At 34.9% G+C, this 27272-nt stretch overlaps 2 pseudogenes across 2 annotated transcripts in view; one reads left to right on the top strand and one right to left on the bottom strand.

Annotated features, from left to right (window-relative positions):
* Positions 1-26833, top strand: part of LOC309621941 (myotilin pseudogene) — a 286629-nt pseudogene extending 259796 nt beyond the window's left edge. The window contains exon 6 of the transcript XR_014249930.1: positions 20528-26833. The product of XR_014249930.1 is annotated as a myotilin pseudogene (transcript). The remainder of the gene's footprint in view (positions 1-20527) is intronic.
* LOC309622200 (phosphatidylinositol-glycan biosynthesis class W protein pseudogene) lies at positions 1108-20541 on the bottom strand (annotated as a pseudogene). Its single transcript has one exon. The product of its transcript is annotated as a phosphatidylinositol-glycan biosynthesis class W protein pseudogene (transcript).
* Positions 26834-27272: the final 439 nt, after the last annotated feature.

Raw genomic sequence — 27272 nt, 5'->3', positions numbered from 1 at the left:
ATCCAAAAAAGTATTGCTAAGACCAGTGTCAAAAAGCATACTGCCTATGTTTTCTTCTAGAAGTTTTATGGTTTTAGGTCTTCCATTTAGGTCTTTAATCCTTTTTAAGTTTATTTTTGTATATGGTGTGAGAAAATATTCTAATTTCATTCTTTTGCATGTTCTGTCCAGTTTTCCCAGCACCACTTATTGAAGAGAATGTCTTTTCCCCATTGTATATTCTTGCCTCCTTTGTTGTAAATTAATTGACCATAAATGCATAGGGTTTATTTCTGGGCTTTATCTTCTGTTCCATTGATCTATGTCTGTTTTTGTGCGAGTACCATACTGTTTTAATAACTGTAGCTCTGTAGTATAGTGTGGGAGTGTGATACTTCCAGCTTTGTGTTTTGTTTTGTTTTCTCAAGATTGCTTTGACTATTCAGGGTGTTTTGTGGTTCTATACAAATTTTAGGATTATTTGTTCTAGTTCTGGGGAAAAAATGTCATGGGTATTTTGATAGGGATTATGGTAAATCTGTAGATGGCTTTGGATAGTATGGACATTTTAACAATGTTAGTTCTTCCAATCCATAAACATATGATATCTTTCCATTTATTTGGATTCATGCCCTTATAAAAAAGGCCCAAGATATCACCCTTTACCCTCTTTTGCCATCTGAGGATACAAGAAGTCTGAAATCCAGAAGACCCTCACCAGACCATGCTGGCATCCTAATCTCAGACTTTCAGCTTCCAAAACTGTGAGAAATACATTTCTGTTGTTTTTAAGCTACTCAGTCTGTGGTATTTTGTTATAGTAGTCAGAACAGATGAAGACAAACGATTTATAAACTAGTAGTAGAATCATATGTAATCAGTGAATAGAGTGATAAGGGTGGTGCTGGCCAGTAACTTGAAGGAGGATATCATGCTTCCAAAGGTCCTATGTTATTCCGAAGCAACCAGTGCATATCACTGTCATAACACCTTCCATAATTATTTATTGCAATTCTCTGTTTACTTGTCCATACTCTAGTTAGACTGTGATATGCCTGAGAACAGACAAGGTTTTTTTTTCTAGCATCAGCCTCGTGTAAGTGTGTTTTCAGAAACAATGTCTTTTAAAAAAAAAAAGTGAGGTAGGAAGGAAGCAAACTGGAAGGGATAGAGGGAGGAAAAGCAATAAAGAGTATGTCCATGACAACCAAAGACTGCTCTTGAAAATTTTATGTCCATTTGTTCTGAGGTATTCTATTACGGTGAAGGCTCTTTTAAGGTAGCATGGCCCTTAACCTGTAGTGCCTCTTTCCCAGTGTGTGTGTGTGTGTGTGTGTGTGTGTGTGTGTGTGTGTGTGTGTGTGTCTGTCTGTCTGTCTGTCTGTCCAGTTGTCCCTATCTCTATCCCATCTGTCTCTATAGAGGCATACCTCAGAGATATTACCGGTTTGGTTCCAGACCACTACAAGAAAGTGAATATCACAGTAAAACAAGTCACACAAATTTTTTGATTTCTCAGTACATATAAAAGTTAAGTTTACACTATAGTATAGTCTATTAAGTGGACAGTAGCATTATATCTAAAAATATAGTGTACACGTTTTAATTAAAAAAACTCTTTATAGCTAAAAAATGCTAACCATCATCTGAGCCTTCAGGGAGTTGTAATATTTTTGCTGGTGGAGAGTCTTACCTAGATGTTGATGGCTGCTGACTGAGGGTGGGAGTGGCTGTGACAGTTTCTTAAAATAAGACAACAATGAAGTTTGCTGCATTGATTGACTCTTCCTTTCATGAACACTTTCTCTGTAGCATGCAGTGCTGTTTGATGGCATTTTACCCACAGTAGAACTTCTTTCAAAATTGGAGTTAATCCTCTTAAATGCTGCCACTGCTTTAGCAACTAAGTGTATGTAATATTCTAAATCCTTTTGTTATTTCAACAGTTTTCACAGCATCTTCACCAGGAGTAATTTCCATCTCAAAAACCATTTTTTTTGCTCATCCATAAGAAGCAACTCCTCATCCATTTAAGTTTTATCATGAGATTGCAGCAGTTCAGTCAAATCTTCAGCCTCCATTTCTAATTCTAGTTCACTTGCTGTTTCTACCACATCTGCAGTTATTTCTTCTGCTGAAATTTTGAACCCCTTCAAGTCATCCATGTGCATTAGAATCACTTTCTTCCAAACTCCTGTTCATGTTGATTTTTTGACCCCTTCCCATGAATCACAAATATTCTTCATGGCGTCTAGAAGGGTGAATCCTTTTCAGGTTTTCAACTGACTTTGCCCAGATCCATCAGAGGAATCACTATCTACGGCAGCTATAGCCTTATGAAATGTATTTCTTAAAGAATAAGAACTGAAATTCTAAATTACTCCTGATCCATGGGCTGCAGAATGGATGTTATGTTTGCAGGCATGAAAACAACATGAATCTCCTTGTCCATCTCCATCAGAGCTTTTGGGTGACTACCAGGTGTATTGTCAATGAGCAGTAATATTTTTGAAAGGGAATCTGTTTTTTTTTTTTTTTTTTTCCTAACAATAGGTCTTAACAGTGGGCTTAAAATATTCAGTAAGCCATGTTGTAAACAGATGTTGTCATCCAGGCATTGTTGTTGCATTCAGAGCACAGGCAGAGTAGATTTAGCATTATTCTTAAGGGCCCTAGGATTTTCAGAATGGTAAATGAGCACTGGCTTTGATTTTAAGTCTTGGGCTGCACTAGCTTCTAACAAGAAAATCAGACTGTCCTTTGAAGCTTTGAAGCCAGGCATTGACTTCTCTCTAGCAATGAAAGTCCCAGACGGCATCTTCCAATATAAACCTGTTTTATTAACATTGAAAATCTGTTTGTTTAGGGTAGCCACTTTCATTCATTATCTTAGATCTTCTAGATAACCCACTGCAGCTTCTACATCAGCACTTGCTGCTTCACCTTGTACTTTTATGTTATGGAGGCGGCTTCTTTCCTTCAACCTTATGAAGCAAATCTGGAGCTTCAAACTACTTCTGCAGCTTCCTCACCTTTCGCAGCCTTCATAGAATTGAAGAGAGTTAGGGCCTTGCTCTGGACTAGGTTTTGGCTTAAGGGAATGTTGTGGCTGGTTTGATCTTCTATCCAGACCACTAAAGCTTTCTACATATCAGCAGTAAGGCTGCTTCACTTTCTTCTCATTTGTGTTTTCAGTGGAGTAGCAGTTTTAATTTCCTGCAAGAACTTTTCTTTGCATCCACAACTTGGCTAACTGGTACAAGTGGCCTAGTTTTCAGCCTGTCTTGGCTTTTTTTTTTGTGACAATTCCACAACTGAGATATTTTAATGTAAATATTATAAAATACATACAATAAAAAATACAGAATGATAATACGTGATATAAGATGGAAAGTAAAAATCCTCCTCCCCACCCTCCAGTCTTCCAGTGGCACAACTGTAAACACAACAGTTTCTTTAAAATACTGAAATTTAAAGAGTGGATATATGTATATGTATAACTGATTCACTTTGCTGCACACCTAAAACCAACACAACATTGTAAATCAACTAGACTCCAACAAAAATTCTTTTAAGGAAAAAATACTGAAATTTATAAGTATTCTAACAAGTCACAAGGCTATGTTTCTTTGGTATTGGTTTGTTTTACATAGTGTTGAGATACATTTAAAATATTAAGCATCACTACTGTTAGAGTAGGAGTGAAACTTAATTTTATAATAAAATACAGTTAACCCTGGGTTGCCAAAAGCCCATTTTCTTCACATTTTATATTTATTCTTCCTCATTAAAATAATATTTCTCAGTTAGGTTCTTATTAGTAAGAACCTGCTGTATAAAAAAATAAATAAAATAAAATTCAAAAATTCAAAAAAATAATAAAAGTGTACGTTCAGACAGAAAAAAAAATAATATTGCTCAAAGCATATACTACCCATATTGATCACCAAAATTTTATTGTCTTATCTTACAAGTGTAGCACATATGTAATTAAGCAGTTAGCAGTTGGTAAACCTGTAGAGATTGAGCACAAATAAGGCCTACAAGGTACAGCTGTGTAATGTATCTACCAACAGGTTGACTAGGGCAGTTGTTACATTTGACTGCAAGAAGAAAATTAACTGGTTTCTGTTCATTGCTGTGATTAAACAAAGAGTGGGTTCCTTTCTTTCAGCTTCAGAGACTAGAAATTCTGAATGCTTTTTATTTGCAGTAGGTGACTGGATAAGTTTCTAAGAACCTGATACTGCTGCCCCTTAAATTAGAAATTTGGCAAAAATCAAAATTATATCACCCAGTAATAAACTCCTAAGAAGGATCATGCAGGAAGCAACTATCCGAATACAAAAGGCTAAATAGGCCTTTCTTCGAGATGCTACTTCTACATTTACCTAAACTATGTAAAGAGATATGAAGAGGCCAGTGGCTGTCAGTAGAATACAATATGCTACTTTTATCCAGTCTTTGATATGTGATCTTTTTCTAAGCACGTATGACCCTGTTTGAACACTAGCCATATGTATTGCCACGTACCCCAAGGTAGAAATTATTCCTTGTCGGTTGGCATTTAATAAACCAACCCTTGTGCCACTGCCATCAGTGCCATATAAAATTAACTGTTTCAGTGGGGTAAAATCAAAGGCTAGCTGGTATAATACAGTAATGCTGATGGCCACAATCCAGGATTTATTTAGGGGAAAAATAATCAATAGCATTAGGATTATCAATTTCACAACTATTAAGGTAAAGAAAAAGTTCCAGTGAACTCCATACTCAGTTAAATGTTCCTGATAGCCTATGGATTTTATAATGACTAATCGTCCCATTCCTAGGAAAAGTAATGGCCAAACAGAGTACAATGACTTTATAAGATAACAAAGTCTGGACCCTTTTGTATATTTTCTCCTAACCTTTGGACAAACCATTGCAGTCCCTAAAATAAAGCCTCCTACTCCAAAATCCATTGCTCCTATCCCACAGAGCTCGGTTTTGGCAAATCTTCTGGAAAAAAGTGGGAAGTCCACAGCCAAAATGGCAACAGCAGTAAATGCACTGTTAATTACACGGAAACAGAGATGGCTGGGACTGACTTCCAAGAATTTTTCAAGGATTTTCTGGACAGGCATTCTGGCATAGCAAGTTCTCCCGCAGTATATTTCATAGAGCAGCCCTGCCCCCAAGATAATTACAACGAGGTCCTCGAGGAGGACAAATGAAGAGAAAATGGTCAAAGTGGTCACTAGAGGAACTATTAGGAAAGCAAAGTGAACGAAGAATAGAGTTTTCCAGGTATGTGAAGAAGAACGTAAATGCTGTGAGAGAATGATCAGGAGCCCTCTACACAGGATACAGAGTAGAGGACAGAAGACATTTTTTCTTCTTCCTCACGTGCTCCTGATGGTCTCGGTGCCCCGCTGCAGAGAGCCATGTAAGCTTCTGCCTTCCACGCAGTGCTTCTGGCTGATGCAGCTATCTTAGCTTTTGACATGCCTTCCTCACCAAGCTTAATCAGTACTATCTTTGGATTTAAAGTGAGAAATGTGTGACTCTTGCTTTCACTTGAATATTTAGAGGCATTTGTAGGGTTATTAATTGGCCTAATTTCAATATTGTGTCCCAGGGAATAGGGAGGCCTGAGGAGAGCGAGAGAGACGGGGGAACTGCCTGTTGGTGGAGCAATCAGAACACACACATTTATTGATTGTTTGCCATTTTATATAGGTGTGATTGGTGGTGCCCCAAAACAATTGTAATAGTATCATCAAAGCTCACTGATCACTGCTCACCATAACAAAAATAATAATAATGAAAATGTTTGAAATATTATGATAATTACCAAAATGTGAGAGACTTGCAGTCAGCACATGCTGTTGGAGAAATGGTGCCAATTGACTTGCTCGACACAGGGTCGCCGCAAAGCTTCAATTTGTAAAAAAAGCAATATCTGCAAAACGCAATGAAGCAAAGCACAAGAAAATGATGTATGCCTGTGTCTACATTTATTTATCTCTCTATTGTTTTTTCATCCCAATTTTTTTCAGCTAAATCCTTAAAGATGAGTAGGTTGTGTAAGTAATCACAGGCTCAAAGTCCTTTGCTTCACATATTTATTTAAATTAAAAATACTATTAGGAATCATTAATTTGAAAACATAATTGAAATATTTTGTAACTGAGTACTAATTCGTTCTGTCAGTGGTTTGACAAATTATTGGCCTTACTCCATATTAATCTTTTTTAAAAAAAATTTTATTGAAATATAGTTGATTATTAACTCTAGTTAATAAATTCGTTTCTTACAGGAGAATTTGTGATTCTGAAACATCTTCATTTTTACTTACGTGTGTCACTACAGTAAGTAAAAATATTGTGCATGACAGCCAGGTTTCACACTATTAGAGAAAACAATTACAAATAAGGAAAGGAGGAAGGCTAGAGTGATCCCTATAGTGATAGATTGGAATGAGAGTTATCAGTGTGATTACACACACACACACACTCTCTCACACAAATGGGTAGACATAGAAATATATAGATATACATGTTCGTATGTAGGAACAGTATCTAATGGCAGTGAGCACACCTACCATCCAAACCTTGCTTTCTAAATACTATTTTCCAATAAAAAAATCAGGACTCCTTGGAAAAATCTTGTGAGGTTAGGTGAATTACAAGGTAAGCCTAGAACATCAGGATGCTAATTAATGAAGTGCTCAAAAATATAGTAAAGTCATAAAAAAAAGACACTAGCACCAACATGAAGATCTTAATGGCCAAATCTGGGACAATTTGAGCAACAAAATAAATAACAATATTCATTTTTGAACAGTTTATGATAAATTATGGATATACAAATTATGGATAAACTGTGGACTAATGTAAATATTCATTCATGATCCTCCTTATAAAAATGAATAATTGAAAAAAATAACGGAGAAGAGCAGCTCTTTCTTAAAGTAGAATGTAGCAGGAACAATGGAAATAGGAAATTTCCATTAGGCAAATACCAGAGAAAGAAATATTGTATACAAGATCCATTGAAGATGCTAAAGTTAGTGGGTGAAAGTGTCATAAGAAACAGATTATTTGCATATTATTGTATTCAAGGACTCTGAAAAATGTGTTGAGGAAAGAATGTATAAGGCTTAAACTGAAGTATTTAGATGTTATTGTTAAAATGATTATGGGGAAAAATATTTGATCAATAATATGGTACTGTACTAGTATAATTAGGCATGAATATTTGGAAATCTTTAAGTAGAAAAGTGAAAACTCACTGCTATGGAAATACTGTGAACAAAACTGCAGTCTGTTAGATACCTGATCCTAGGTTTTTTTAGATCAACAACTTTGTGATGGATTGTGAAGTGATAAATATTAGAAAACTGTGAAATCAAACTTTCAACCTCTGATTTACAGCTTTTGTTTGCCAGTCTTTGGGCATTTGGTTCTAGTTTTCTGTGCGATATATTTTTGTAAGACAATATCTTTCTATCACCTCCATTTTTTAAACATTGCAAATGAAAAAAATAATGTATACAGGCAGTTGCTCTCCCTTTCATCAAAACTATCTGAAAGAAAAATGCATTGGAATAAAATTAATTAATTATATCTGAGAGTTAAAACACATAGTAAACCTTTCTTTAGAATATATGCAGATTTATATTTAATAAAGAAAAATAATTAAAATGGAGGTAATATTAATAAACATATTTCATTCTCTCCAGACAAGTAAAATGAAAATTATCATAGGGAATTTGTTTAAAAGGATGTAGTTTATTTGTTTCCATAAGAAAATACTAATCAATGAGTTATACCCAAAGTAAGCTCTGTTTTAATCTAGGGCAGCTCATGTAGTATGAGAATGTTCTATCAGAAGACTTAAAGGAATAAGCCATATATAAAAGACTGTAGATATTAAAATATTTAACCCAATTTCCAGAAGGGAAGTCCAGTACCTTGAAATCTTACTGAGTATATAAACAGTAAAAACAATTTCTTATGGAATTAAAATAAACTATAAGTTCTACTACAAAGGAATAAAAAGGAGAAGGAAGAAATAATAAAAACTGAACAAATAAATATGTTAGAAAATTGACTAAAATGGCAATGGATAAATCAATCAACAGTTACAAAACAAGGCTCCATATAGCATTTTTCCTTAATATAGAGTATTTTATTTATATTTCATATAAATTATTAGATTCACTTCATAAATTATCTCACTGCATGCAGTATCTCTTGTCAACCTACCACAAAAGATTTACTTCATAAATTATCTCACTGCATGGAGTATCTCTTGTCAACCTTACACAAAATGTAAGCTAAACCACACATTTGATGCTGTTACTTCCCTAGTGAAAAACTTGTACAGCCTCGCTTTGTCCTGATCAGGCTCAGCAAAAAAGGTTTCTATTTTTGGCTTAAATCCATTGTTCAGAGACCATATTGGCTCAGCGTGAAAGTGTGCTTTGATCAGTGACAAAATAATTAAGCCTGTTTGGTTTATTTGAGAAGGTAGTGATAGTATTAGTGCAAGTTTAAACCCTCTTTGTCCTGGCATGGATTTTAGCTCCTTACCAAGGGAAACATAGCCTATCATGTTTTGGATAAACCCTAGTTAACTTTCAAGCTTCCATCTCCAGGAATGCCCTGTTTGGAACTATATCATATGTGGCAACCCACACCTATCAGTCTTCATACCTTGGCTTGTGATCGCCACTCAGTGTAACATGGCCTTATCACAAATATCCTACCCCATCTTTCTTTCACTTCAACTTCGCCCTTCCCAGCAAACATTTTTGCCCAGCTAATTCAACTTATCTTTTTTTTTTTAACTTTTTATTTTGTTATGTCCTAGTTTCAAGGTGTACAGCAAACTGATTCAGTTATACATATACGTGTATCTATTCTTTTTCAAATTCTTTTCCCATTTAGGTTGTTACATAATATTGAACAGAGTTCCCTGTGCTATACAGTAGGTCCTTGTTGGTAATCCATTTTAAATAATATCGTATGATATCGCTTATATGCAGAATCTAAAAAAAATTGACACAAATGAACTTATTTACAAAACAGAAACAGACTCACAGACTTAGAGAAAGAACTTATGGTTATCAGGGTGAAATGGTGGTGGGGAGGGATAGTTAGAGAGTTTTAGATTGACACGTTAACTTATCTTTTGATCACAACTTACACAGAACTCATATTACTTGCTATTTTAGTTAACAAACAGAGTGCCTACTGTGTGCTAAATACTATGCTGGACTCTGGAGGTAAAGCTGTCAAAAATAGACTTTTCCACCATCCTCATGGACCTTGCAGTCTAGAAATAATGAACTTATACAAGTAATTATACGTTTATACTTGAGATAGGTTTTATTAATGGCAAAGGTCATATAAAAAACATCCTAAAACCTTCCAGGGTATGCTAAGAGTCCCTCTTCTATGCTTACATATTTTTCTGTTTTCTCACTGTAATAATAATCTTTCCTGGGGCAGGTCTAAAGTACTGAATATAGTGCTTCAGCCCTAGCAGGTGTTTAATAAATGTCTCTTTAACTTAAATATGTGAAATGATCATCCACAAATCATCAGTAAATTGACTTCCTTGATGCCTTGTTAATAAAAATATTTATGTCTCAAAAAAGTCTTTGCAGATGATACATTCATTTTCACTTAAGTGAGTTTTCACTCGTCACTGAGACCTGGGTGGAAAAAAAAAATTGCCACTTCTACCCTATGCTGTTTTCCCCCTAAATGAAACTTTCTATTAAAGACTGGCTTATACAGTTCTCAAGATATGGACACCTGGAGCATTTTAGAAAAAAAAAAAAGCATGTCAGGACATAGCAATATCTGGAATGGCTTTTTAAAAAATTATTTAAATGTGATTTGGTTTATTGCCTGAGGCTTTAGAGACAAATATCTGAAAGAATATGGATGAACTCTGAACATTTATTGAGGTTTCTTCACTAATTTATTAGACAATATCAGAAAATGGGCTCCACTGTAATTACAAAGTCTGTTCAGGGTTGCCACTGGCTATCATTGGTTTACTAACACAGAAAGTAAAGAACATTATATACATTTCTCTAAAAAATCAACCCTAACCTCCACCATGCCCAAGTGGACTAAGGCATGCAGGCAACTCAGCAAGAGAGTGGAATGAAATCAGTTCAGCTTATTAATAACATGGTTCAGAATATGATCAAATATTTGCCTGATATTTAATTGGTTCTTGCTTCTATCTCCATATTTGGAAGAGGTCTCAGACCAGGAGATAAATCTTGTCCCTTAGAGTATTAGGCAGAAACTACACATACAGTAGTTGGCACATTTCCCACAGTAATAGGACTGTTTTTCTATGGTGTTTTCATTTCGTTGTAAAATTGAGCACTTAGGGCACACCAAAATTTAGTACTGAAGCAATACAGAACCTAATGTGATGCAAGATGTAAGCTATTCAAGTTAGCTATAATTTAAAAAAAAAATTTTTAAGTGTATTGAATATTAGGTAAAAATGTTATATGATAAAGTTTAGTATATTCTGATTATACGTGGCAGGTAATATATTTAGGTACTATATTGATAGTTATTGCAGTCATTTGATTAAAAAGGGCACACAAACCAAGCATATAATGAACAAATATACTGAGAGAAAAATCTGTTAACAAGGTGCTAATTTTTATGTAGTTGGTTAAGACATTATGTTTTTAACTCTGACATATATGTTGGCCTTCTAAAATAATTAGTGCAACTTTCATAATCGTTTGAGACAAATCTTGAGTTTCTAATGTACAATGAAGATTTTATTCCGATCTGAATAGCAGAAGTCACTTTTTAGATTAATTTTTAACAATGTTTCCAGAAAGACCTCTTAAAATAATATATATACATCCATGGAAAACATTTATGTATCTATTCTGGCCCTACCTTGAGTCTCCATGCTGTAGATTTCACCTACACTCAGTACATCTCATGCAATAAACCTGAGCCTTAGATTTTTGCTCTCTCATTTGCTTAATGAATTTTTTTTCTTTAATTCACTGTGAATCATGATATTTGGTCAGTTTTCTCACTGATATTCTATTTGACGGACTCAATAAAATCTAACTTCTCTTTCATTGCTTCATAAATAAAAAGTTAATCAAAATAAATAAATAAAAAGTTAATCAAATATTAATTTAGTGCTTGTTATGTGCTAGTCACATACATAGTTTTGACAGGCCAATCAGGGAAACCATGGAGGCATACGGTGACATGCTACCTCTTCTGGAGATGATTTTTGCAGATATATTGTGTTGTACATTGTAGACATGTACAGCTCACATCATAGTCTTCATACCAGTGTCATTCAATAAGGAGTCTTTATCAAAATTTCCTCTAGACATTTTTTAAAGTATGAATTCTTGAGGATCTAGTTCAGAGTTACATAATCACAATTTCTGGGGATGAATTCTGACCATACTTCAGTTAAGGGCCACTAATTTTTATTGTGGATCCATTTATAATCATATATATTCTTATATATTTCTTGTGTGTATTATATATTTTTTATAGATTGTTTTAAAAAAAATTTATTAGAGTATAGTTGATTTACAATGTTGTGTTAGGTTCAGGTGTACAGCAAAGTGATTCCGGTATACATATACATATAGTAATTCTTTTTTAGATTCTTTTCTTATATAGGTTATCACAGAATATTGGTAGAGTTCCCTGTGCTATACAGTAGGTCCCCGTCGGTCATCTATCCTATATATAACAGTGTGTATGTGTTCATCCCAAGCTCCTGATTTATCTCTCCCCATAGTGTTTCCCCTTTGGTAACCATAAGTTTGTTTTTTTTTGTTTTGTTTTTTTTGTTTTTTTATTTTTTTAAAATATTTTATTTATTTATTTATTTATTTATGGCTGTGTTGGGTCTTCGTTTCTGTGTGAGGGCTTTCTCCAGTTGCAGCAAGTGGGGGCCACTCTTCATCGCAGTGCGCGGGCCTCTCACCATCGTGGCCTCTCTTGTTGCGGAGCACAGGCTCCAGACGCGCAGGCTCAGTAATTGTGGCTCACGGGCCCAGTCGCTCCGCGGCATGTGGGATCCTCCCAGACCAGGGCTCGAACCCGTGTCCCCTGCATTGGCAGGCAGAGTCTCAACCACTGCGCCACCAGGGAAGCCCCATAAGTTTGTTTTTGATATCTGTAAGTCTGCTTCTGTTTTGTAAATAAGTTCATTTGTATCTTTTTTTTAAAATTAGATTCCACATATGAGTGATATCATATGATATTTGTCTTTGTCTGACTTACTTCACTTAGATAATCTCTAGGTCCGTCCATGTTGCTGCAGATGACATTATTTCATTCTTTTTATGGCTGAGTAGTATTCCATTGTATATTTGTACCACATCTTCTTTATCCATTCATCTGTCGATGGACATTTAGGTTGCTTCCATGTCTTGGCTATTGTAAATAGTGCTGCAGTGAACATTGGGGTGCATGTATCCTTTTGGATTATGGTTTTCTCAAGATATATGCCCTGGAGTGGGATTGCTGGATCATATGGTAGTTCTATTTTAGTTTTTTAAGGAACTTCCATACTGTTCTCCATAGTGTTTGTACCAATTTACATTCCCACCAACAGTGTAGGAGGGTTCCCTTTTCTCCACACCCTCTCCAGCATTTATTGTTTGTAGACTTTTTAATGATGGCCATTTTGACCAGTGTGAAGTGGCACCTCATTGTAGTTATGATTTGCATTTCTCTGATAATTAGTGATGTTGAGCATCTTTTCATGTGCTTTTTGGTCATCTGTATGTCTTCTTTGGAGAACTGTCTATGAGTTAAGTTTTAATTATGGACTTTAATACCACATTTATATTTTGGAACTAAAGTAGGTAGTGTAACATTGTTGTCAAATTATTTCATGTGTGTTAGAGTCCATTACACAACTAGATTGCTAGTATCTTTCAGGAGAGAGCATGGTTTATGCTACTGAAATATCTAACCAAAATTTCAATTCTATTTTCTCTTAATAATTTTTCTAGATCGATTGATGTACTTTTCTTAATAATGAACTATATTCACTCTCCCGCTTCTCTGTCCAATTTCTCTCCCAGGGTGACACTCTTATATGTAGAGATTAGAGCTCTAGAGCAAGAGCATACTGCCTCACTAATTAGTGGGATTCTAGGCAAATTTTCAAGGGGAAGAGAGCAATAGCTCTATTGATCATCACTCTTAGAATATTTACATAGTTGATATCCAGAGTATTTGGAGGTCCTACACTGAGAAAAAAAAACTAAGGTTCTACCACTGTGGTTGGAGTATCAATATAGTGGGTGCTAGGCTATTTTTGGTACCATTGGTACAGAAGAAATAAATCTAATCTCTAAAGTGTTTTTAAGGTTTTGAAGAGTTCTTTTTCCATGAATGATCAGGTGGTCAAGTCTTCCCCAGAAAAGTTTGCAGATCCTCGTTCCTTTGTGCTTACTATTACAAAATCACTTTTAATAACAAACAACAACATGAATATTAAGTTCAAATATTTAATAGTACATCACAAGTCAGTACTTGTTAAGTGCTGTATAGGCACTGTCAAATTTAATTCTGACAATATGTGGTAGACACTGTTATAGCTTTTATATTATAAGTGTTTTTTCATATGTAATATTGACATGAATTTTATGAGAGTAATTGGTCATAAATTATAGATTCTCTGAACTCATTCTACAAGCATTCTTTAAGCCCCTTTATAAGTAATATACAGAAATAATGATGACAAGCACTTGAGGCAGCCTGAAATATGTTCAATACCTTTATCTCACGAATCAGCCACAATAGTGTGTTCATAAAAGAAAAGCTGTGTGGTTGATATATGTTGGTAAATGTGGCTCACTTCCTTTGCTTCAGTCATTTGGGAAAAAAATGAGAACTCAGAATTGGTATCAAAACTGAACATAAGGATAACTCAATATAAAAATTTACAGAGTAAATGATTGGATGTATAAATCTTAATCAGAATAATCTGAGTGGGGTAATTGGAGAAATTGGGTGGGGATTTAGGTGAAACAGTATTTGCCGTGACTTATTAATTGTTGAATCTGGATGCTTGGTGTATTTATATAATTTTACATAATAAAATGTTAAAAACTAGAAAAAAGATAGATCGATGTGTAATTTAAAGCTCTGATGAGTTCACAAGCAACCAAATAGTTGTTTTGTCTTAATATGGTAGTTCAATTCAGCAAATGCATGAATTTCTCTTCCTCAACCAAGATGCAATTAGCATCCATGAAAATATACAATTTTCCATTTGCCTTTGCCCACCTATAATAATTGTGCCTAATGGCCATTAAATTATTCATTTTATATGGTGAACAAGTGATTATTCTTAAAACAGATCCTGTGCTCTTTTAAATTGCTTTTCTTCATTCTCCAGTTGGCCCAGACCATTACTGAGTTAACCGTTTCTTAATGAAGAATACTGCCTCACTGAGCTTTGCTTTGTCTGCGAATCAGAGGAATAATTTGAAATTCCTAAAGTCCAGAACTGCATCTCAAAATGAGATGGCAAGATGCTAAAGTTTTGTGTCTTTTCACTAATGGCCTTTTTCTGAAATGCTTTTTCCTTTTCTTTAGAAACAGTACACTTTCAGAGGATATACTTAATATCTATAAACCTGGATACAAATAATCTGTGTGCTGATGATTCTAGGAAGTTAATTTTATCTATTAAGACATAAACAGAACTTCTAAAATGAATAGAAACAGGCAATATGAGGGTAGAGGGGCAAAAAGAAGGCTTAGAATAATGCTTTTACTTCCTTCTTTCCGCCACCCCCAGCACTTCCTGTAGAGGAGAAGCTACAGATCAAATTGCTTGAGTCCAAGGCATTAATAGGGTGATACTTTTTAGAAGGTGAGATCATTGTGCTACAGCTGTGGTGCTTCCTCCATTCTTTTATATTTTCCACTTCCTTTGTGTACCATCCACTTTGGTATGGTTAAGGTTTGCCTAAGTGGGCTGTTGGCTGTACATATCTGATGATCTCACTTGCCCTGCTACTTTGATTCCTGTTAGGGAGGCAGATGAAGAAAATAAAGCCCAAGTTTAAGAAACAAGGAAAGTAAGGGCTTCCATTAAACTATGTACTGCATCACAGCCTTTACCAGACCTGTTTCATGGTGTGACTTTAGCTTATATGCTAATACCCTGGAATTTTAATTTGTATATTGTTTCTTTTGTATATCCATCTCTTCGTGTATGTGTGTGTTTTCAAGTGAGGACCATCAGAGGTGATTGGTGAGATGTTCCTGGTATCCTGGGTCAAAATAACAAAACTACCAGCAGAAAGCCTTAATTCTACAGAATGTACATGCACACTTAGCAATGGCATAATTTTAACACTATATTATTCTTTGACTTAAAGGCTGAAGACTTGGTTTATTTTATGAAATTATTTCGGAGAGCAAATAATTATTTTTAAGCTTGTGGGCCTGACTCAATGGCTATGTAAACAGTCGGTGCAAACCTACCAAATTAGAACTTGAAAGTTACAAAATCCAGAAAGATCTACTTTTATGTCACCTGTGTTTTCTTGAGCTTCTGGTTGACACAGCATGTCTCTAAGATATGGAAATCCCTTCTCCTCCTTTGCTCCCTTCAAGTGCCAGGAATTGATTTTCCAGCCAGCAGGAGCATCATGCCCATCTGTGTCCTTTTTCATTTTTGCCTTTCCCTTGACTTTACCTTATAGTTAGTCAGAAAGCAATCACGTAACCCCAACAGTGTCAAAATTGTAGTATTCTAAATGTCTCCGCTATGCACCTCCAAACTTCCAAAAACCCCCTGACTATTTTTATGATCAAGGACACATATATGCCTAATCAAGTGCCTTCATACAGAGACACTCATTTAGCTAAAATTATTATGTATTATAATCAAAAAGTAATTATTTTAATGCAAAATTTTTCACTATAGTGATAAATATTCATGTAATATTTAAATATGAAGTGAAATTAAATAAACATGGAGACACAATTTATTATAGCTCATCAATGTAATAAATTAGCATTCTTTGAGTATACAACTTTTAAATGAGAGTCTTTCCCTCTCCTTTGATAATACAGGAAATGGATTTAAACTTTCTTTAAAATAATAAATACGAAGGCATAATCAAATATAAAGTTTGACTTCTAAACTTAAATTTTTAAATCCATAAACATTCTTGCTTATTGTTAACCAGAACAATTGCCTGAGAAAATAGACTTGAAATAAACATTTTATCAACTTATGTGGATAATAGTACAGGCATACCTCAGATATATTGCAGGTTTGGTTCCAGACCACCACAATAAAGCAAACATCGAGTTAAAGAAAGTCACACAAATGTTTTGGTTTCCCAGTGCATATGAAAGTTAGGTTTACACTGTACCATAGTCTATTGAGTGTGCAAGAACATTATGTCTAAAAAAAAAAAAATGTACACACCTTAATTAAAAAATACTTTATTGTTGAAAAATGCTAACCGTCATCTAGCCTTCAATGAGTCAAAGTGTAATAAAACAAGGTATGCCTGTACTGAAAATCCTGTGATGGACAAATGTATTGGACTGTTGAAGGTACTTTTTGGACTTATATGGGGTAGGATATATTCTAGGAATGGGGATACAGCTATCAGATTTCATCTGTCTCAGATATACCAAAGCCATGGATAAATGAAATGTACTGGTGGAAAGCATAAATGCAGAGCAGAGGGAGCCACAGCTGCTAATTCCAGTGTCTCAGAATATGATACTAAGCCTTTATCTCTAAACCTACTACAATTGCTGAGTAGGAGTTTATGCTTTCTGTTTATGTATCTTCTGATTTCAAATAAACCCTAAAAAAATCCTAAGTCTGCACTTTGTAATTGTGATATGTCCAATTTTGTAAATGTTGGCAAAAATTTTTTTGGAAAACCTTTGTATAGACTAACCCTATAGAGGCAAACTTAGACATATCTTTCAGAGGAATTCCATCAGTAAATGTTGTGTTGATACCAACATTTTATTATAAATTATTTATTTGATCAATTCTCCACTTAAAATCTTTTAAAGTTTTTCTGTAGTCTGCCAATTAAATACTGATTTCTCAGCAAGCCATTTTCTCTCCTCCACAATATAGGTCCAACCTCCATTAACTAAATCCTTATATCCTTCTTTTCCCATGTTTGCAAGTACCTTTCATCATACCATTTTCATCTACTCTTCCATGTTTGGTTCAAGGCCCATCTCAAGTGTTTTATTCTTCAGAAAGCTGTTTTTCCCCCTGACCCTATATTTGGATTTTATCTTTCCTTTTTCCTGAAGCACCAGGGGATATTTATCTTCTCAAATGACACTTAAGTCAGTTTGCTCAATGGTCACAGAATTGCTTGGGTATTCCATAGACAAAGGGCACATTTTAGTCTCAGATCATACCTGGCTTTGGCTTGGAATATCAGGGTGTTTTCAGTGTTGTAGGTATGATGGAAAGTAAGAGAACTAATGTGTGCTGAGTACTTATTCCAAGCTGGGTGCTTGGTTTTATCACTGAGAAATATTCAAGTTGTTTTTTTTTCTTCCAGTGTTTCATAGTTTTAATGAAAACAACAGGTATATTTAAGCTTTAAGAACTGATGTATATTGCCAGGAACCACCTGTCAGAGAAAATGATATTTGACGTGTGCGCCTCATAGCCATTCATTTGCATGTTGCCATGCCCATGTCATCTGGGAAAGCTATTGTAAGTGTAACCTTAAAGCATTAAACAAAATGACAGCTGTTAGCTGTAATACGAAGAAAAAATTATAAGGGTTGTTCTTGGTTATTTTTCTGATGGTGCTAAAAACAGTTGTATGCCTGTTGTTTGTGAAAGAGCTGTTATTTCAGAGGATTGTCTTTTATTCTATGCTGTGATTGATGTCGGCTCCAACAGCTTTCATTGGATCAAACCACTTGCTTCCAGTCTATCATCCTTCCATTTACTCCATGCATAGGTTCCAGAATCATCTTCTTAAAATACATATTGATCATCCTATCTCTCTGCTCAAATGGTTTCTCATGAATTTTAGAAAAATTCCACTTCCTTACCAATGCATTTAAAAATCTCTATAATCTAAATCTAACCTAGCTCTTGATCATTGTTTCTCTCCTACAATCACTCTATGTTGGACAAATTTATTCCTTATCAAAAATATTTTGAAGCTGTATCAGTCAGGGATTAATCCAAGAGATAGAAAAATCTCTAAGAAAAATCTCTAGGTTTTTTAACAAGAAAGATATTCAGTACAGGGAATTAAGTGACTCCAAAACTGATAGAAATGCTGAAGGCCAAAAACCAGATTCTAACTCAGGGTCCAGGAATAATTTCCACAATGAAGAGATGATTCACTAGGGCAACCTCTTCCTCTGAAGCCACCACAGAAGCTAATGTCAGAATCAAAAGTCCCTACCAGAAATGACACCTGACTTTCAGAAAACTGAAAAATGGTCTGTGGAACAGAGCTGCAGAGAAACTACCACAGTGCTGGGCCGAAAATGGTCTCCACTGTATTTCTGCCTTTCAATCATGCTTTTCATCATCACTTTGGGGAACACCAGTTTCTCCTTTGGGTAGGGAACACAAAGTCTCTGGGAGACAGTGGTTGTCCTTCAGAAAGTTTCTTTTTCTGATATATCAGCATTTGATTGAGGTCCTCAAATGTTTATCATATAATATTATTTAGAAGCAGAGAAAGTGTTCTTTGGTAAAGGATTTAAAAGACAAAGATAATTTGAGATTGAGAGTTCAAATATCTGAAAATCTAAATTTATCTCAATGGATTTAATTTCTGTTCCTAATAACAGAGCAATATAGGAAAGATCATTTGTGATTTGGTCACTTTATACATGTTATCTCATAATCTTTTCAATCACTTTCCATCTACTACCCTTGTAGGTATTCGTATTCCAACTTAATAATCTCTGAAAAGTAAAAAGATTTTCTCAAGTTTAAAGAGAAAAGGGTAGCATTCAAAGTTAACTATGACTGCTATCAGTGCTCTTTCTTCTATAAAATAACACTCATCTTTTATGTTTAAATTTATGCCAATAGAAAACATTAAAAACTTATTGTGATTTTTGCGTTGTTTAAAACTGTGGAAGGAAGGTAAATGGAAATAAACATGTTTCAGTTAAACTCTATAAAAAGGTAATTCTAAGTATATATTATTGTGAAAGAACAATTTACATTATTTAAATGGTGGAGAGAGGATTATTTGGCAAGTATTCAAGTTACTCATAGGGGAAAAGCAATAGTATTTCACATTGCAGACAATTATTGTTACAATGTGTACTTTTTTCCCCCTTAATAATTGCATGTTCCCTCTTGTCACATCTGCACAAGACAGAATAATTAATGTACATTAGCTGCATTGTGGAAGGGACGTTTGGTTTTAATTAACATTGGACCATAAGAAAGGCAATTTACTTTATATTACCGTTCATTATTTGATGCACACATGCACATACATACATACAGAGTCTGCAAAGAAAGGCAACTATGTGAAATGTTAGAAAGCTTCTCAATCTGGAGTTACACTAAGCCTAACTAAAAATATACAAAAAGTTTTTGCAGAATAATTCCTTTCTTCTCTTTGATGTTTTAGACAGTTGTGTGGCATTCTAATGTAAAATGATTTAAAACCAGAAGTTGGTTGTATAGTGATTATTCCAGAAGTGAACTGGACAATCAACAAAGCTCCTGTTGTTCATATGGCAAGAGCAGTAATGCAAACTCACTGGAGACTAAAATCACAGTGCAGGGACTTCCTGGTGGCTCAATGGCAGGCAATAAGAATCTGCCTGATAATGCAGGGGACGCTGGTTCCATCTGTGGTCCGGGAAGATTGCACTTTCCGCGGAGCAACTGAGCCCACGCGCCACAACTACTGAAGCCCGCATGCCTAGAGCCCGTGCTCTGCAACAAGAGAAGCCACCGCAATGAGAAGCCCGTGCACCGCAACGAAGAGTAACCCCTGCTTGCCGCAACTAGAGAAAGCCCGCGTGCAGCAACGAAGACCCAACGCAGCCAAAAATAAATAAAATAAAATAAAAAATCACAATGCATATTCATTTCAAATTATAACTCAAAGAAGCGGGACTGACACCTCTGACTTATCTAATACATTTTGATGAAAAAGAAGTTTATCTTATAATTGAGTGAAGTGTCAATTAAACTTTTTAATATACATAGGAATGCATTTAGATTGCCTGTGTGATAAACTACAGTAACCTTATTCCTTCATCAGGAGGATATTGACCGTGTGTATCAGTTAGCTTTTGCTGTATAGCAAAGGACTCCAAATCTTAGTGGTTTAACTGCTGAGTCTATGACTTGGCAGTTGGGCTGGCCTTATCTGGGCAGTTGTTCTTGTCTTGGCAGGGCTCACACATGTGTCTGAGCTCAACAGGATGGTCAACTGGGAAGTGGTTAAGTAGAGTTACTGTAGCCAGGACGATGTCTCTGTTCCCTGTTCTTTCTCATTCTTCTGCAGGCAAGCTGGAACTTATTTACATGACAACTGAGAAGGATTTCAAGGAAGAGAGGGGAAGTGACTCTGGACTTGATCCCTACACTCAGAATTGGCATGCTGTCACTTATACTACATTCTATTGGCCAACCATGTCACACAGACAGCCCATATTCAACAGATGGAGAAAGAAACTTCACTCCTTGATAGAAATAAATGTAAAGCAACATTTAAAAGGTGTGAACATAAGGAAGACTGAGGGATTTTAGCCAGTTTTTCAATCTACTATTCCACATTGGGAAACAAATTTTGTTGGTGAGGTTGTTCCTTGATAATGAAGTGTCCTACGAACCAAAGTAGACTTCAGAGGATGGATGTGTGTATCGTGCTCTTCCAGTCTTCCCAAAACTTCTTCATTGTCGCCTCTGGCTCAACATAAGTATCTCTTGTGACTCCTCAGTGAGATTCATTCTGAGCACCATAGACTGCTGTTCAGCAGTTCTACTTCTATCAGTTTAAGTTATTTTAACATCCAAGTCTTCTACATAAATATTTCTAAGTATGGCCTTTCTGCTCTCCAAAAGTAGATTCCCTGAGAATCTCTTATAAAACCCAGGTTTTTCTGTGTTTTTCATACAGTGTTTTCATGTAGTACAGTCGTTCCTTGGTACCCACAGGGGATTGGTTCAAGGACCTCCCTCACCCCCCACCCCTTGGATGCCAAAATTTGCGGATGCGCCATCCCTTACAGAACATGGTGTAGTATTTGTGTATAACCTACACAAATCCTCCCGTATACTTAAAATTATCTCTGGATTACTTACAATATCTAAAGCAATGTAAGTACTGTGTAAAGAGTGGTAAATACAACATAAATGCTACATAAGTAGTTGCTGTTGTGTGGCAAATTCAAATTTTGCTTTTTGGAAGTTTATGGATTTTTTTTTTGGTCATTGATAACTGTCATTTATTGAATCCCAACTGTATATATATTTTTAATTTGTTTAAATTAAAAAAAATTGTTTGGAGTATAGTTGCTTTACTGAAGTCTAAGGATTTTTTTAAAATAATATTTTTAATCCATGGTTGGTTGAAACCATGTATGCAGAACCTGCAGATATTGAGGGCCAACTGTGTTCTGTGTTTATCATTCTGTAGTATTATTCTCAAATTTACTTCATTTTTTAAGATATATTCTCTACTTCTGAGGTCTTCCATGCATAAGACTCATTGCCTTGAAAATGTATTCTCTAATTAACTACACTTAATCTTTACATTCATTTGAATTTAGAAATTGCCTATATCACATATGTTTTATGTGTTGATAGTAATGATTTTGTTATCTTCCTAATCTTCCTGTCGCCATTATAATACTCTGTAGGGTAAGGATAACATTGTTTCCTTTGCAGCATTTATACAGTTTACTACTCTAGGTATCTAATTATTATTGGGGCTAAATTAATGTATGTCATCTCTCTTCCTCTGTCTATATGTGTGTGTGTGTGTGTGTGCATGCACGTGCCTATGTAAATACACATAAACAATATGCATACACATATATATGTGTGCTTGTGTGTATAAATGTGTTTATAGACAGATGGTTATATAGATTAGATCAATAGAAAAAGATAGATATTGACACTTAAATTACCCATTTGAATGTTAGATATAATAACCAACATATTCTTAAAATTTCAATATATTCATAGACTCAAGGCATTCTGTTTTCCTCTTTTCATACCATGATATATTCCTGATGAATAATAATCAGTTATATGTATGTGCATAATTGTTTCCATGGTAAAATTTTAAAAATTATTTTTGACAAGAGTGACAATAAAATTTACGCTCTGAAATAAGGAGTCAATAAAGGGCAATGAAATGTGGAATGAAAGTAGTAAGACTCTTGAACAAAAATGTACTAGTTTAAGTTTTTAAAAATTTAATATTCAGTACCTAAAATAAATGAGAATTAGAATTATATTCCTCTAGATTATGCCAGGAAAAAATATCTTTGGCTAATTTTGAATCTATATAAAAAACAGAATATGGTTATTGTAATAGTCATGACTTTATTATACTTCAATGCCATAGGAGTCAAAATCCTGAATTCCTTGGAATATCAGGGAGATTAATTCATTTGTTTTAAGATTAAAGAGGAGCCCTTTGTTTATCTTGATGATTTGTAGTTACATATTTCTGATCACACTTAATCTGTGAACCTTGCCACCTTGAGCTATACTAATAAGAGTAGCTTGTTAGGAGCGGAAGCTCTTGTGTCACATGATCTTGGGGATAAATCCTTATTTTATCAATTAAATACTGTTTTTGATAATAAGATACTTAAGCTCTTTAGTGTGCTGTTTTCTCATATGTGAAATATGAATAAGAAACACACCTATTTTTCTGGTATGGTTAGATTAAAAAATGCATGCATTATAAAAATGATGAACTCAAGATGATGATACAAACATCAGATGAACTCCCCTAACTTTCCTATATACCAATGTGTGTTTGTTGTGAGAAAAGTAAATTTTTCATAGGTTTCTTTTATTTGTGAAAATGGGAATTAAAAATAACTACTTCGTGGTATTATACATATTCATTAATAAGATAATATGTATGCATGCACCTAGAATTGTTTCTACTAAATCAACATTCAGTAAAGGTAGCTTCCTTCTAAAAAAATTCTTGAGGCTCAAGTGATGTTAGCAGGATATGTAATGAGAACGAGGTCGAGTGACTGTGAACAGTCTATGGCATGCACCATAACTATCTATTGTGTCACAAAGGCCATGAGAGTTGAAACACGATATACTAGCCAGAGCCACACATATGGATAACAGTAGTAGGTATGTATTCTCTTATGTTAAAAATTAAGAAATCAAAGTTCATAAACCTTGACATGCCCAAGGGCATCCAGTTAGATCTTCTCATTCCAAAACTTATGAAATTTTATTTTATTCAGATGCACACACACACACCTTAATTAAAACATTTTTGTTCAAAACAGACTTTTAAACAGAACACTTAGTTTAAATTAACCTCTTAGGACAACCGATCTCTATGTCATATTGCTGATCTTTCACCTATCAGCATAGGAGAAAATAAATAGAATGTTTTTAAAATAAATGTTTTTCAAGGAGGCCTTGGACATTTATAAATTAAAACATCCATCACAGTATTTACAGATTCAAATAAAATGGAAACTACTGTAACCCCCAAATTATAACCCATTTGTAAATCATTTATGAGATTTAATGCATACTTCTATACACTCAAGTTATTGTTTTAAATTATATTTTAATAAGATCTGGTAGGCAATTGACTTTAAGTCCTATATGAAAGACTTCATCCTTTCTGTTTTATAAAATTATTTTTGGGGACTTTCCTGGTGGCGCAGTGGTTAAGAATCCGCCTGCCAATGCAGGGGACCCGGGTTCGAGCCCTGGTCCAGGAAGATCCCACATGCCACGGAGCAACTAAGCCCATGTGCCACAACTACTGAAGCCCGCGCGCCTAGAGCCCGTGCTCCACAAGAGAAACCACGGCACTGAGAAGCCCACACACCAAAATGAAGAGTAGGCCCACGCACCAAAATGAAGAGTAGGCCCCGCTCGCTGCAACTAGAGAAAGACTGCACGCAGCAATGAAGATCCAACGCAGCCAAAAAAAAAAAAAAAAGAATTATTTTTGCCTCTACTTTGTTTAATTAGTATTATAATTCACAAGACAAACAGTGCATATAAAAACATACATTTTATGGAAAGCTCCAGCTCCTCTGGCCAGACCGAACAGCCTTCCATTCTCATCCATCCTCATCAGGGCACAGAGCAAAGATTTTCTGCCCCCTCAACAGTGAGCTCTCACATCACCATGCCTCCTCTGCTTTTCCTGCTTCTCCCTAGCAGCTTTCTGGTTCCAGCCAGAGCCAAAGGGTTACAGCCATCTATAACCAGTTTCCAGGCAGCTTCCTTGGCTCCATATTGTCACCACAGCCTGATGACAGCAGCAGTAAAATCCCTTCCACTGTGGACTCCAACTATCAACAACCATCATTTGGCCGAACTGCAATTGCTAGCCCCATATCAAGCACTCCCAACCACGAAACATAAGGACCAAAAATAAATAAATAAATAAATAAATAAATAAGCTTTGATTCAAGATTTGGAAGAGAAAACTGAAATGTAGGACAGCTTCTTCATCATGGAAATAAACAGGTAACATCTGAGGATAAGATGTTTCACAGATGGCTGTGTTTCAAGCTCAAATAACACTGAGGCCCAAGATATACCACAGCACAACTCAGAATGTGCATGACTACAAGTTCCTAAGTCACAAGTAAGAAGTAGATCATCCTCAAAGGGAGATGTGAGTGATCAGTGTGGAATCCAGGAGAAATTTTACCCACCATGATTCATTTAAATGCTAGAGAACATGTCAAGTGAAGAAGGAAGATTCTGCAGAATGGACTTCAAAGTGAGTAGACTGCCAGCTCCTCATGTGTCATGGTGTATAAATGGAAGCTTTTTGAAAAATGATAGTGTCTTAAAAGGGTTTTCATTCACTCATCTTCAAAGTGGTCAGAGCTTCAGATTCAGGGGCTTATGCATGTGTTGCCATGAACAGAGCAGGAGAAACCACCTTTACTGTGCAGCTGGACATCCTTGCAAAAGAACATAGAAGAACACTGATATTTATCTACAAACCACAGAGCAAAGAAGTTTTTGAGGGAGACTCAGTGAAGCTAGAATGCCAGATCTCACCTGTGCCTCCACTAAAGGTGCTCTGGAAAAGAAATCATGAAATGGTTCAGTTCAGCACTGACTGAATAAGCTGATAGCATGATAACTAGATTAGTTACTTTACTGATAAAAGATATAAATAAGGAAGATGCAGGGTGACATAGTGTCTACGCACTTAGTTGCTGAAGCTAAGTTAATGAATGACTGCATATAATACCTAAGACTCTTCCAACTCCTAAGCAGTTATGGATTCAACCAATTTTCAGCAAATATTTAGCACTTCAAAGGTTTGGATGTGAAACAAGCTTTTAACTTAGAAGGAGAGTTTCAGCATCTGGCAGCTCAATTTGGACTTTATGTAAGTGGAAAATTTGAATAACTTTACCAACATTGAAAACACAATGACTACACTGTTAGTAATATATTTGATTGAATTTTTGAAATAAATTCTTAACTATTTATAGGTTATGGTTTTAATTAGGTAATATAACTGATATACACATATATACACATGCACATATAACATTATGCCTATAATTATGTGTATAATATTTACACATAAATATAATGCCTATATATGTATAGATATGTATATTTATAATATTATTTATCCCTTGACTCTTGCACATTTGAGCTACTTCTCTGGTTTGTGAAGCCTACAGAAAATCTGGGTTTATAATTGTAGATTATAAAGGTGGGATTTTAACATTAAGTTATACACATTTAACAATTGCAGATTATGAATTAATATCAACTTTAATAACACATCTAATGCTTCTAATAAAGTTTACTGGTACTGCTTTCTAAATACTGTTTAATCTATTTTCTCTTGTACTTACTAACAAGGTATAGATGATGCCAGAGTTTTAGATAAAAACTATGAGTGTTCCATAGTTTTATATCAAAAGAGAATAAAATTTGAAATATTTAAAACAAGCAACAACAAAAAAATACATTTCCTCTTACACCAAAACAAATAGCTATTTATCTAAGTGAGTTTTGTCTTCTTTCAGCTCTATTCATAATTCTCCTACTATTTTATTTTCCATCAGATTCATTTTTTTGAAGAAAATATTTTTTAGAAAGCTATATAAATTGTGCTAACTTTTGGAGTTAAGAAAGCTAACAGTGAACCCCAGAAGGTGACTAAGTATAATCACACAGTCAATAAGGCATCATCTGATTCTTAGATTTGCTTACTTATTAGAGTTATAACATCAAGATGCTACCTTTAACTTTTCTGCAAAAAATGATATATATAGTTGATTTCTTGAAATCACTAAAATATACTTTTGTTAATTTCTAATTCCTAATTCAAAATGATGCCTAACAAATAGAACAACTTACATATTAGCTGCCAGGAGAGAAAGTGAATAACGTTTTAATATTTAGTGGGTCAGTCATTATGATGCTTTACATTTATTGTCTTATTTGGCTCTTTAAAAAATCTTGCAAGATAAATGTCATCCCCACTTTACAGATGACAAATGAAGACTTAGAAAACTTAAGTCACTTGTTCAAAAGGATGTATATATAACTGGGAGTGATAGGATTGTTTCTTGAACAATGGGTTACTTGAAGCCATACTTTCATACAAACTCAGTTTAAAAAATCATATTTGTAGGTAACTTATGAAGCTACCCCCAGCTTTATGAAAGGCAAGATAATCTGTTCCATTTCTTTTGGGTACAGTGGAAAAATAATAAAAGAATAGGTGCTTTTTAAAGTGTCTCACCCTTATTGTCTCTTGTATATGAAATAGACTATCCTGTTTCTTAAACTGAAGAAGATGGAGTTGAGGTTAGGTGCACAAGGCCAGCGGCAGAGACCAGGAGGCCTATTCAGTTTTCCAGAGCCTTTGTAAGAATGGTTAAATACACGAAGTTTTCAAATAAAGATAAAATGGATGAAGCTTAGTATTAAAAGAAACCTTCACAAAGATACATGTTAGTTGCTCATTTTCAACTAAAACTTCAAGCTAAACATGAATAGACATTTCTCCAAAGAAGACATACAGATGGCCA

This window comes from Balaenoptera borealis (genome assembly GCF_965194805.1).
Source record: "Balaenoptera borealis genome assembly, chromosome: 2".
NCBI classification, from domain to species: Eukaryota; Metazoa; Chordata; class Mammalia; order Artiodactyla; family Balaenopteridae; genus Balaenoptera; species Balaenoptera borealis.
This window is presented reverse-complemented; position numbering and strand designations above follow the sequence as displayed.